This window comes from Tachysurus fulvidraco, chromosome 8 (assembly GCF_022655615.1).
Source record: "Tachysurus fulvidraco isolate hzauxx_2018 chromosome 8, HZAU_PFXX_2.0, whole genome shotgun sequence".
In the NCBI taxonomy this organism is placed as follows: Eukaryota; Metazoa; Chordata; class Actinopteri; order Siluriformes; family Bagridae; genus Tachysurus; species Tachysurus fulvidraco.
The window spans coordinates 19,411,725-19,423,747 of record NC_062525.1 but is presented as its reverse complement, the minus strand read 5'-3'; the positions used below and the strand labels follow the sequence as shown (position 1 = coordinate 19,423,747).

Below are 12,023 nucleotides of genomic sequence, written 5' to 3'. Positions count from 1 at the left end.
TTTTTTCACAATATTCTGCTGAATAAATTTTAAAAAAAAAAAGAAAAGATATATATATTATTCTGGGCCTAATTACAAAATGAAAATTGCACTTTAAAATGAATATTAAACTTGTCCAAATTTTTTTGCTATATGCTGAGATCACTGCTTTAGTTATAACATACTGTACTTATCCATTTTTTTTTACATCTTTGTCATAAGGTAATTAAGGTAATCTCATTCCCGATTGTTTGGTTCCTGCAGGAACGCTGTTCTGATCAGACTGATAAGCTCTTTCTAGCTTTAGGATTTATAAAGTAATTAATTAATTAATTAAATTAATTAATTAAAATGAGCAATTAAGATATTTCTCTTATATTGCACATTCTAGTCATTTGGCTGCATGTCACTCTTATATTACGTAGGTCATTAGATTCATATATGTCACCATTTTTATTCCGTAAATCAGGTTCAGAAATCATATCATTATTGATCCAGGATTAAAAATAGCTTTACTTTTCTACAATATGATCTGATTGTTCCATATGACAGAAGCTTGTGGTGTGAAATTAGTCATAAAGTTGCTGTGGCCGTTTTATGACCTGTTTAAAATTGGGAGCAAGTATCAATTTTAATTAACCTCATTTTTCAATTTAGGAATGAGAAACCAAAATGATTTTGTCACCACAATATTTTATACAGTTAACAGAACAGTGTGTGTTGAAGTCAAACAAACTTAACCATGTTTTTATCTATAGTTACAAATGTTTTAGGCTCAACATAGAAAAAGGAGGAGATACAAATCCAGATACATCCTCTGCTTAAAACAATAATATTCAAACTTGAATTGTCAAATTTCTCTTTACTCAACAGGTCGAAAGATTTTAGTTTTGTGAATCTCCTTAAAAGCATTTTCCTGAGCGTTATTGAAAGAGAGAACGTTAATTTGGGAAATGCTACAATTACACACAGTATTTATTTCAGATTTCCTTTAAATCACTGATAAACCTGAAGCCGCTGAAGACAACTGTAATGTCTGCAGTGTAACAGGAACCTGATTCTTCTCTTCAGAAATAAACGTGGATCATCTGCCAGCTGGATAATAACATAAACCTGATCTGAACTGCTGTCTTTTTACTGTCATTTTTCTTAGACATATCGTACTTTGTCTATACAACTGGCACATATTCTTATTTGCTGTATTACTGTTCTTATGCACATACTCCTTGCCATATCTTTACTGTATATATTGTTGAACATATACTGACATATTTATTTATATTTTATATCTATCTATCTATCTATCTATCTATCTATCTATCTATCTATCTATCTATCTATCTATCTATCTATCTATCTATCATGAATCTGTCATGAAGATTTTGGACCTTCATTGAGATGAGGACAACTCTGTGAGGATCCTGAAGCACCTAAAGATTATTAGCTCCAGTTGGATTCCGCTTCATGAAGTATGTGGACATTCTGAACTGAACTGTAATGAGCACAATACACACACATGCACAATCAACTGTATGGACTGCAGACAAATATACCCACACCAAATACACACTCTTCCAATGTACATCCATGTACAGCACCATCATGTCAAACGGTTTACATGCTGGTTTGCACACTGTTTTTGCTTTTTGCACATGCTGTCTCACATTTCAGTCGATTGCTGTTTTGCACAATACTTTACAATACCTCATGTAACTGCTGCTATAATACTGTGTTCATTCCAGTATTTCCGCACATGGTTGAACATACAGTATTCACACTGGTCGGCAGGGCTCTCAAGTGTCACGCATTGAGCGTGACTGTCACTCATTTCGGTCTTTTGTCACGCTCTCCCGCCACACATTTTGTCACGCAGAAAAACTTTTTGACTATTTATCATATATTTAATATATTTAATATTATTATTTTTATTAATTAATATTTAAGATGCACCGTTGTCTCTATGGAACCGGGCAGGAATCAAGCGCGTCTCACCTGGAGTTCTTAGTCGAGCCTGACACTTATCAGCCAATCAAAAAAAGACTTATAAAATAGCAGTATTGTATATGGGTAAGATTTAACGCAGCAACCAATGAAGAAAAAGCAAATCCTGGAATTGTTCAGCATCATCCTCGTTCACCCACAGAGAAAACCACTGGAGCTGCGAGCATCACTTGAGCACAGAGTAAGTCATGATCTCCTGTTGTAATGTTACGTACAACAAATTCACAACTTGTTTGACACAAAAAATGACATTTTGACTGCTGTTAGAGAAAGTTCATGAGTGTCTGTAACTTAGCCAACAGTTTTACAGAGGGCGTGAGAAAACTGACTGTCTGACAATGCCCTGACAATGCTTGAGAGCCCTGGAGATGCATATGGTCTTTGAGGACAACAAATCCCAATCAGTATACATTTCCTGGACTGTATGACTATAAGCACACAATCCAGTGTCACCCGAATGAGGATGGGTTCATTTTTGAGTCTGGTTCCTCTCAAGGTTTCTTCCATTTCCATCTAAGGGAGTTTTTCCTTGCCTCAGTCACCTCAGTCTTGTTCATTGTGGATAAATACAAACAATACAAAGTCTAACATTATTCTTGAATGTTTGTATAATAATCTTTGTATAACAGGGCTGTCAAGTGTCACACATTGAGAGTGACAGTCACGCATTTTGGTCTTTTCTCACGCTCTCCCACCACACATCATATTTCTCATGCAGAAAAACTTTTTCACTTTTTATCATATATTAAATATGCTGCAGCGCCCGAAATGTATCAGTCCACACCGCTGTCTCTATGGAACCGAGTAGGAAACAAGTGTTTCACCATGCGGTTGGAGATGTCACTCTTGCCTGTCTTCAAAACTTGAGATCCCTGGTATAATATTAATTTTTTTTGTATTATGTTTCTTATGTTCTGTAAAGCTGCTTTGAGACAACATTAATTAAATTGAAATTGAATGTATAAATGACAAGACATAAAATAAGGTGAAATGTTGTTTTCTCTACTGTGATTTCATTTTATTTTTATTCAGTAAAACATTCATCAATCCTCTTATCAGACAGGCATGAGAGAAGTCAACTCTTTTTTAAGTAACTTTTGATCAGGTGAAATTCACAGCTACCTAAATTGTCCTGACTCTGGATGTGGTTGTTTTATTTACACACAGGTTTCCTTATTAAAGGCTTAATTCGTTTCTTTTCCTGTGGGGAAACACTGTGATTATTCAGGATTAGAAATGCGCACAGTTCGGATTATTATGTTTAAAATGGTAAGATGTTTAAAATGGTAAAGACTCATCTTTAGGGGAAAGTTGTTCAAAAAGTTTAATCTGAATCAAAATGATCCGGATTTGGGAATCCCATTTTTCCCTATTCAGGATCAGGTAATCCGTCTTACTTTGACGCCGGTTTTTCAAAGCAATATTGGATTGGATCACCCTGAACCAGATACACCGTTTTCAAGATTACCAAATCCGGATTACCTGAGCTCTAAATGGGACAGCATATCACAATGTGGGCTACCAGCTATGTAAAGAACAGGTAGAAGAGCCAACATGGGGTCACTGTAAGAGTTTTTTATTTTGAGACAAAACCCAAAAATAACAAACATCCATTTCCATTCATAATTTCCTTTATGACCCCTCATCTGAGTCATAAAAAAATAAATATATATTAACAAATACATTGTGGATATTTTGAAAACGTCTTAAAAAAATAAAATGGCTAAATGTCCAATAGTTAAATGTTCTTTTTCATCTGAGGATGAGAGACCAGCATTTCCAAGCTCTGCTTTTAGGAGGCGGATCTGAAGTTTTGTTTTGAAGTTTTGCTTCAATAAAAGTATAGACACTAAATGATACAAATGTCATATTTGACTCATTTTAAAGTTTTACTACATTTTCCTCCTGGAATCCAGCTTGAAATCCTACCCCCTGTTGGGATCAGGATAATCCTGTTTTTTTTTTGGATCAAAGTTATACAAATCCTACTGACAAGTTTTGAACAACACAAACTGAAGGTTTGATCCAGATTAAAACTAGGATTGGATTTCGTAATCTAATCGGATTTCAGATTCCTTCTTTCCCTTTTGAACAACCCATTTTCAAGATTTGATCTAATCCGATAACCAAAATCCGATCAACTTACCTTTGAACAACTGGCCCTAGCTGTTTATTACTAATTTATCTCACCTAGTCATTCATTCGTCTGTTCCACAGCTGTATTAATGCTACTGACTAGTAAAAGTGTCATGTTATTACATGCCATGTGTTTATAATAATAAGAAGAAGAAGAAGAATATTTACTATTTGTTTATTTGCTTACTTGTGTATACTGTATTTAATTATAGAATAATTTCCATTATTGGTTTCTGTTGTGTGAGAGACATGCTCTAAATGAAACTATTTATTTTATTTGAATAGAATTGTACTTTCTTGTAGTTTGTAGTGATTATTGAGTTTAATAAAGTTGGATGTTGGGGACAGTGTGTGAAAGCTTATGAACAGAAACACATTCCAGCTAGTCAAAGATACTCAGCCTTTACACACACACTGTGTGTGTGTGTGTGTGTGTGTGTGTGTGTGTGTGTGTGTGTGTGTGTGTGTGTGTGTGTTCTAATGTTTGCAGGTCAGATATGTCTTGTGAGGTCAGATATTCAATTCAATTCAAGTTTATTTGTGTATCGCTTTTTACAATTGACATCGTCTCAAAGTAGCTTTACAGAAAATAAACATAGAACAAAAGGTTAATATAAAGAATAATATAAAATTATTAGAATACAAAATTCAAGATTAATATTAGATATATCTAGTTCACAATGTGTTTGTATTTATCCCCAATGAGCAAGTCTGAGGTGACTCAGGCAGCAGTGGCAAGGAAAAACTCCCTTAGATGGTAAAGGAAGAAACCTTGAGAGGAACCAGACTCAAAGGGGAACCTCATCCTCATATGGGTGACACTGGAGGGTGTGATTATAAATATACAGTCAAACAAATGCTGTATTGATGCAAAAGATCACATGGAGTTCACATCTCCTCTATAGTATTGCAGAATCCAACTGGAGCTGCTAGATCCCTAGATGAACAGATTCTCACAGTCAGCCTCATCTCAGTGGAGGTCCAAAATCTTCATCGCACGGAAGACGAACGGGGCTGGTACAATGTCTGGATGCCTCGGGATGGGTAGAAAGAGAGAAGCAGTGGAGAGGGATTAACATTATGTATTGTGAGGTCAGATATGTAATATGAGGTCAGATATGTAATATGAGGTCAGATATGTAGTGTGAGGTCAGATATGTAGTGTGAGGTCAGATAAGATTTTAAACCAGGCTGCTGCATTCTGATTGGTGGTCAGATGTTAATTAATTCTCTAGAACAGCAGTTTTGTCATTATTTTGTCATCATGTCCTCTCTCCCACTTCACACTTTGTATCTCTGTTCACCTGCAAATTTTGCACTACAGTTAGAACCGAATCAGAGGCTCATCCAGCTCTCGAACACCAGCCCTTTATTCCCGCTGTGCTTTTTTACATCCAGTCAGTGCCGTGTATGTTGTCCTGTGTGCTACACCTCAGGTCCAGGATGAGGAACCCTTATTTCCTTTCACTGGATCTAGTGATGATGTGATTACAATAAAGATCTGCCTGAGTCATTCAACTAAATCAGATTAATAGAGTTAAAGGTTTGTCTGTTTTCAGATTCCGGAGCTGAACAATGCGTCGCTGCATATGAGAGACCGAGGACGAGTGGAAACCATCATCAGCAACATGCAGAGAGCAAGAGCTTCTACACTGCAGGTACTCAGGAAACTAGTATTAATTTCGTCAGACGAGACGAAATATGTTATATATATTATGATATATTTTTTCATGACCGAGACGATGACCAGACTGCACCACTGTCCAAAAACGCTGACTAAGACTAAATTAACATGCATTATTGTTGACGAAAAAAGACGAGATAAATGTTTTGTATAAAATAAAAACTAATATAAAATCTCTCTTCATATTCATCTACAATTGTGTCTGCTTTTTCATCAGCTGTTACGCCTTTAAAACAGGTGTGTAGATTATGTGGGGGACATGTCCCCCGCACTTTTTGTAAAGTAAATTCGTCCCCCTCACTTTTTTAGTGGAGAGTTGTGTTCACCACATGTTGAGGTTTTAATGGAGCGATGTATATAAATTCAGAGTGATTTAAAATTCAAAGTGACAAGAAAGTTTAAGATAGTCTATACATGACGTTCACGGCAATCACTCACTTGTCACGTCATCATCACGCGCCCCCAGTACTGTAGCTCGAGTCTCACCCGTGGTCCACCATTCGGGTACGATGAGCTCAAAGCGGCAAAAAACGCTTCACTCCTTTTTTTTATAAAAATGTCAAGCAGTGTAAATTGGCATATGGTATCCGAATTGTGTTGCACAATGTTTAGTAACTCTGCCTGTTGCTCTTGTTGAATAATTATCAAGTTTTAATTTAAAGGATTATAAGGAAAACTTATGACAAACGTTATATAAACTCTCTTCTTGTTATCAAACCCTTCAAATAAGAATAAAGATAATGTTGAACTGAGATTTTACAGCATGTTTAACTCTGACAATTCCAACTATCAAGTATGTGTCACTGTATGTACACGACAGAGACGAGGACGACGAATAGTGACATTAAAGATGTAATTTTAATAATAAGGTGCAGGTAAATCACATTAAACAATATACTCTTAGTACCATTATAAGGACATCTTTGTACTTTATACTCAAAAGGGTACACATTGGTACTCTAAATGTACAACTATAAATTTTTGGGGTTAAATAGGACAAAGATGTCCTTTTAAGGGTACTGTCCCAATGGCAAGTTGAGTTTTCTTTTCTTTTTTTCTTTTTTTTCCTTTCTTTCTTTCTTTCTTTCTTTCTTTCTTTCTTTCTTTCTTTCTTTCTTTCAAAAATCATGATTAAAAATAAAACCTGTCATTCACACAAGGGTTAACTGGAAAAAAAAAGATAACACTAGACAAAACGCTCTGTTTTTCATTGCAATGGTGTGTTATAGATAGAAGCAGTCTGTTATCAAGGAATAAAATAGTGAACACGTCGCTGAAAAAAAAAACGACCCGATGACCGGTCTTTGCATTACGATTAAAAGCAGTATCAATAAAGTAAAACATGTGATGTGCAGTCAAGCTCGAGTGTATGTACTGTTTAAACGAGTGTTCTCAACTTCTCACTGATACTTTTGTGATTCGAGGAGTTTTGTTAAGTTTTATAGCCTTGATAATGTTTTTTATTCAAAAGTGGTGACAGAAAAAAACTCTTTACCCCCAACCTGAAACCTCTTCCCCTGTCACAATCACATCATAATCAAAATTAATAATTAGGCTTGAAAGCAAATGTATATGTAAGGGAATCAAGTTTAACAATTACATGTAACATTGCTCCAAATATCCTCAATAATGGTGTGTGCAATACCATGTATAACTTGCGTTAAGTTGGTAATTTACTTCTCTGCTAGGAGTTTAAAAGAAGAATCCTGTGCTTGTGATTCTACCAGTGTTGTAATGTAACGAAGTACAAATACTTCGTTACCGTACTTAAGTAGAAATTTCACGTATCTGTACTTTACTTCGCTATTTAAATTTAGGTCAACTTTCACTTTTACTCCACTACATTTCCTAGATAAAATGTATACTTTTACTCCGTTATATTTCCACTAAGCAACTTCGTTACTCGTTACTACAAAATAAAATCAGAAGAAATGTGTGCGACTGCAATAAGGGAGGTTTGGCCAATCACTGCTCCTAGATTGCATTACGCACGTCCGTGCGCGCTACGGAGAAGCACAGGCACGTGCAGCGTGCACGCGTGGTCAGAGCTGGAGGCGTTTATTTGGCTGAAAGCCGCAAATACGGCAATCAAAAGCAGTGAAATTTCACTATTCTTATTACCAGAGTTGATAGCACAAACAAAATATTAATGCAAACAATCCATTCAATACTAAATAAAAATAATATTTATTGATTTGGTCTCTGTCTTGTGATTATTTGTTTATTAGTGACTGCATTCATTGGACACACTGTTTGTAGAGAATGCACACGTACATGACTGATTTGATTCAAGACTGACATCATTACATCATGCATAAAATTTTGGTGTCCACTTTTGCCATTTAATAATACCATAACTTTTGGCCTACTATGTAGTCATATAGTATGTAATATAAAACTCTTCTTGTTTTAAATTCTCACTGAGGGCTAAACCCCCTAAAGATGAAATCCTAGAACCGCCCCTGGTCTTATGCCTACTGAAAATCACTGAAATTTTTTACTTTTACTTCAAATACTTAAGTACATTAAATATCAGAAAATTACTTTTGATACTTAAGTACAGTAAAAATCAGATACTTTAAGACTTTTACTTGAGTAATATTCCAAAAGAATATTATGTAAAAGAATGACTTTCACTTCTACCAAAGTCTTTTTCTAGTGCGATACTTGTACTTTTACTCAAGTATTGCTTTCTAGTACTTTATACAACACTGGATTCTACCAATTAAATTTTTTTCCAGAGAGCAAAACATCTTGGCTGTAAAAATCCCCATAAAACCTGTTGAGAGGAAAGACTGAGTAATGTTGGTCTTTATGTAACAGGAAGGTGTGAACTGCAGATTGACACGAGGAAAATAAATCCAGTGTTATAAAATGGTCCACAGACTTTGAGCAGAGAAAGGAGAAGAGAACAATTTCCTTCTCTTAGACTCCAGTAGGTCTGATTGATCAGCTCGGTGTGTACAGACTGTTCAGATCCTGCTGAGGATGAGGAGAGGATAAAGCCTTATAGGGTAACAGGCAGTGTTTCAGACAGTGATAGTGAGGGAAGCTGGGACATCTCTGAGGGTCCAGCATCTCAGCAGCCCTCAGCTGGTGTTGTAAAGTGATGGAGCGACATAAAGTGATTGTAAAGAAAGTCAGAGTGAGAACAAGACATCAGAATTAAACAGTTAGAGGAGAAAACAGCCGTCACTTGGGATTCTTAAGTTTGGTTTCTGTGTTTATCCTCAAACCTTTGTGAATTCCTCACCACACACATTGACACACAGACATGCACAGTCCTGTCCTTACCTGATCTCAGGTTGATGTCTGTGTGGAGTTTCACATGTTCTGCTCCTGTCTGTGTGGGTTTCCTCAGGGTGCTCCAGTTTTCTCCAGGAAAACAAAAACTTTCATGTAAGAGGACTGGCTACACTAAGTGTGTGTATATATGTGTGTTTGTGTGTGTTTAGGTCAGGGCTCTGAAGTTTTGAAGACAGGCGAGCGTGACATCTCCAACTCCCCCGCAACAACCCCCCCCCCTCCCCACACACCCACACACACCCAAAGAAGGGAAAATAAATAAATAAATAATAGGGGACTTGTGTTTGGTAAGGATCAATGAGCGCAATTTAACCAAATACAAATGTGTGTGGTTTTTTTTTATTGATTATTGCGTTAAATCTTACCCAGATTGTGCTATTTTCTGATTGGCTATTGTGTAGCCTCTTTTTTTTTGATTGGCTGATAAGTGTCAGGCTCAACTAAGAACTTCAGGGGAGACGCGCTTGATTCCTGCCCGTTTCCATAGAGACAGTGATGCGGACAGATACATTTTGGGCTCTGTGGCATATTAAATACATGATAAATAGTCAAAAAGCTTTTTCAGTGTGAGAAATACGATGTGTGGCGGGAGAGCATGAGAAAAGACCAAAATGCGTGACTGTCACTCTCAATGCGTGACACTTGACAGCCCTGTTAGGTAATCTATGACTTTGACATGACACTCACCAGATTTGCTCATAAAGGGAAATGCTGCCCTACAACATAGTGAGTAAACAGAATAAATGTTTCCAACACTTTTTCTGTTGGTGTGAACGGTTTCATGTTAACTCTTAAATCAATCCCCTCAGAGCTGCAGCAGTGACTCTGCATTAACACACGGCTCTTTACAGATTGCTTCCTGATTGGTTAAATGACATTAAGTAATTAAATCAGCTGTTCATATGGTTTATTATTTTTATTTTTCCTCCTCAGATATTCTTCACAACACCACTCTGATTAGTGAGGAATGTAAAGCAAAGGTAAAAACCCACCAGTGTTCATGACGTGTATGACGTTTCACACAAAACATTGACAGAGAAAAGCAGACAGAAGAGGAATCAGATGTTGCTTACATGATACTGTTTGAGACCTGATTTCCTTCACTAAAAATTCATTTAATTTTTCACTCCGCAGATGTCAGATTTGGTGGCTTACTATTATCCCATTGAGATCGACAGCTCAAAGTCTGTGGAGGAGAAAATTCCTCACATGGAGGAGTGGTCAGTGATCACGCCATCATTAACACTCAGATTCAGTCTGCTACATTTTATTTCTTACTCATTCAACAGAATTGTCACAAACCAGCCTTTGAAAAACTGTGTGTGTGTGTGTGTGTGTGTGTGTGTCAGGTGGATGTAAGCTCACGCTTTGTTTATCAAGCAGCGAAATAGGAAATACCAGCTGGCTCAGGTTTTTTGAGATCCGGGTGCCATGTTGAGGTATTTTACCCACAATGCATCATGTTCCATATAATATAGTTAGTGCACTTCTGCATGTTTACATCTTCACATCATGCTCTGTGTGTCTGTATTAGAGAAGGCTAAAGGTCTTTCTTTGACATACTGAAGGAGAACTCTGTCCCTCTGCTGATCTACTCGGCTGGAGTCAGAGATATTTTAGAGGAAGTGATGATCGGACATGGTGTCTTCTCCTCGAACGTGCGCGTCTTCTCCAACTACATGGACTACGACAAAGATGTAATCACTCTTCAGCTCAGACACTTTTGTGTGTGTGTGTGTGTGTCAGGGTTTTGCATGTGCATTTAAGGGTGAGTTGATCCACACGTGTTTAATAAAAAAGAGGGGGCTCTGCAGAACATACACCAGTTTGTACAATGTGCTGCTGCTGGGAGACTCACTGTGAGACCTAGACCTGGCTGATGGCGTGCAGGATCTTGAAAATATCCTGTGCATCAGCTACCTCAAATGACAAGTAGACAGGCCCACAGGACACGCCCACAAAACATCTGAGCTTATTCATAACACTGAAACTCCTCATGACCAAATCAGTGTTTATTAAAAACTTTCAAAGCAAAAATTTTTTCAAAAATAGGCATAAAAAGGAACCACTGTTTAATTTTGCTGTGTTAGTTACAAAATAGAACGTTTTTGTTCATGTGTTAAATTAAACAAAGAAATATATAATTAATTAAAATAATTCACTGTCAGAAACATCACCTGCCCGAGGACACACGTGTTGAGACGTCTCACTGTCAGAAACATTACCTGCCCGAGGACACACGTGTTGAGACGTCTCACTGTCAGAAACATTACCTGCCTGAGGACACACATGTTGAGACGCCTCACTGTCAGAAACATTACCTGCCCGAGGAGACACGTGTTGAGACGTCTCACTGTCCGAAATGTCAGAAATGTTCCTCAGCTAAAGGGACACCAGCATCCCAGCTGCTGCCCAAACAGGAATAAGCTAACGGTCCCGTATTGTTTTCTTTCTCTCTTTCCCTCCTGTTCCACTGTTCCACCTTGCAGGTCCTGTGATTGGACGATTCGTCCGCCAGTCATCATTTCACAAACCACTCCAAGAGCCAATCCGGTGTTACTGACCAGGTATAAAGACCCAGATGTGACATGAGCGTGGGATGGGAGGCGTTGGCTTTCCCTGGTTGTTTGCTCACCTGCGTTTGCTTGCTCTTGTGTATTTGCCTTTGCTTATTCCCAATTCCGATTTAGTTATTGTGTGTTACGTTTTCCACCTTGCGAACTCTATGATGCTGCTATCGAAGTTAATGCTGTGACTCGACTCTCGGTTTAACAGTGTTTATTCCAGTCCTTCTCCAATACATAGTGATTGGGACCAGGTTAGTATGTCACATGACTTACATTTCACCACACAGAGTAAAACTGTTTACACACACTAGGTCACGAGCAGATGCCAATCCTTGTATTTATGTTATTAG

General features: G+C 37.4%; 1 pseudogene; it reads left to right on the top strand.

Moving 5' to 3' along the window:
* The window catches only part of LOC125145344, an 84,788-nt pseudogene extending 73,753 nt beyond the window's left edge, over positions 1-11,035 (top strand).
* The last annotated feature ends 988 nt before the right edge of the window (positions 11,036-12,023 follow it).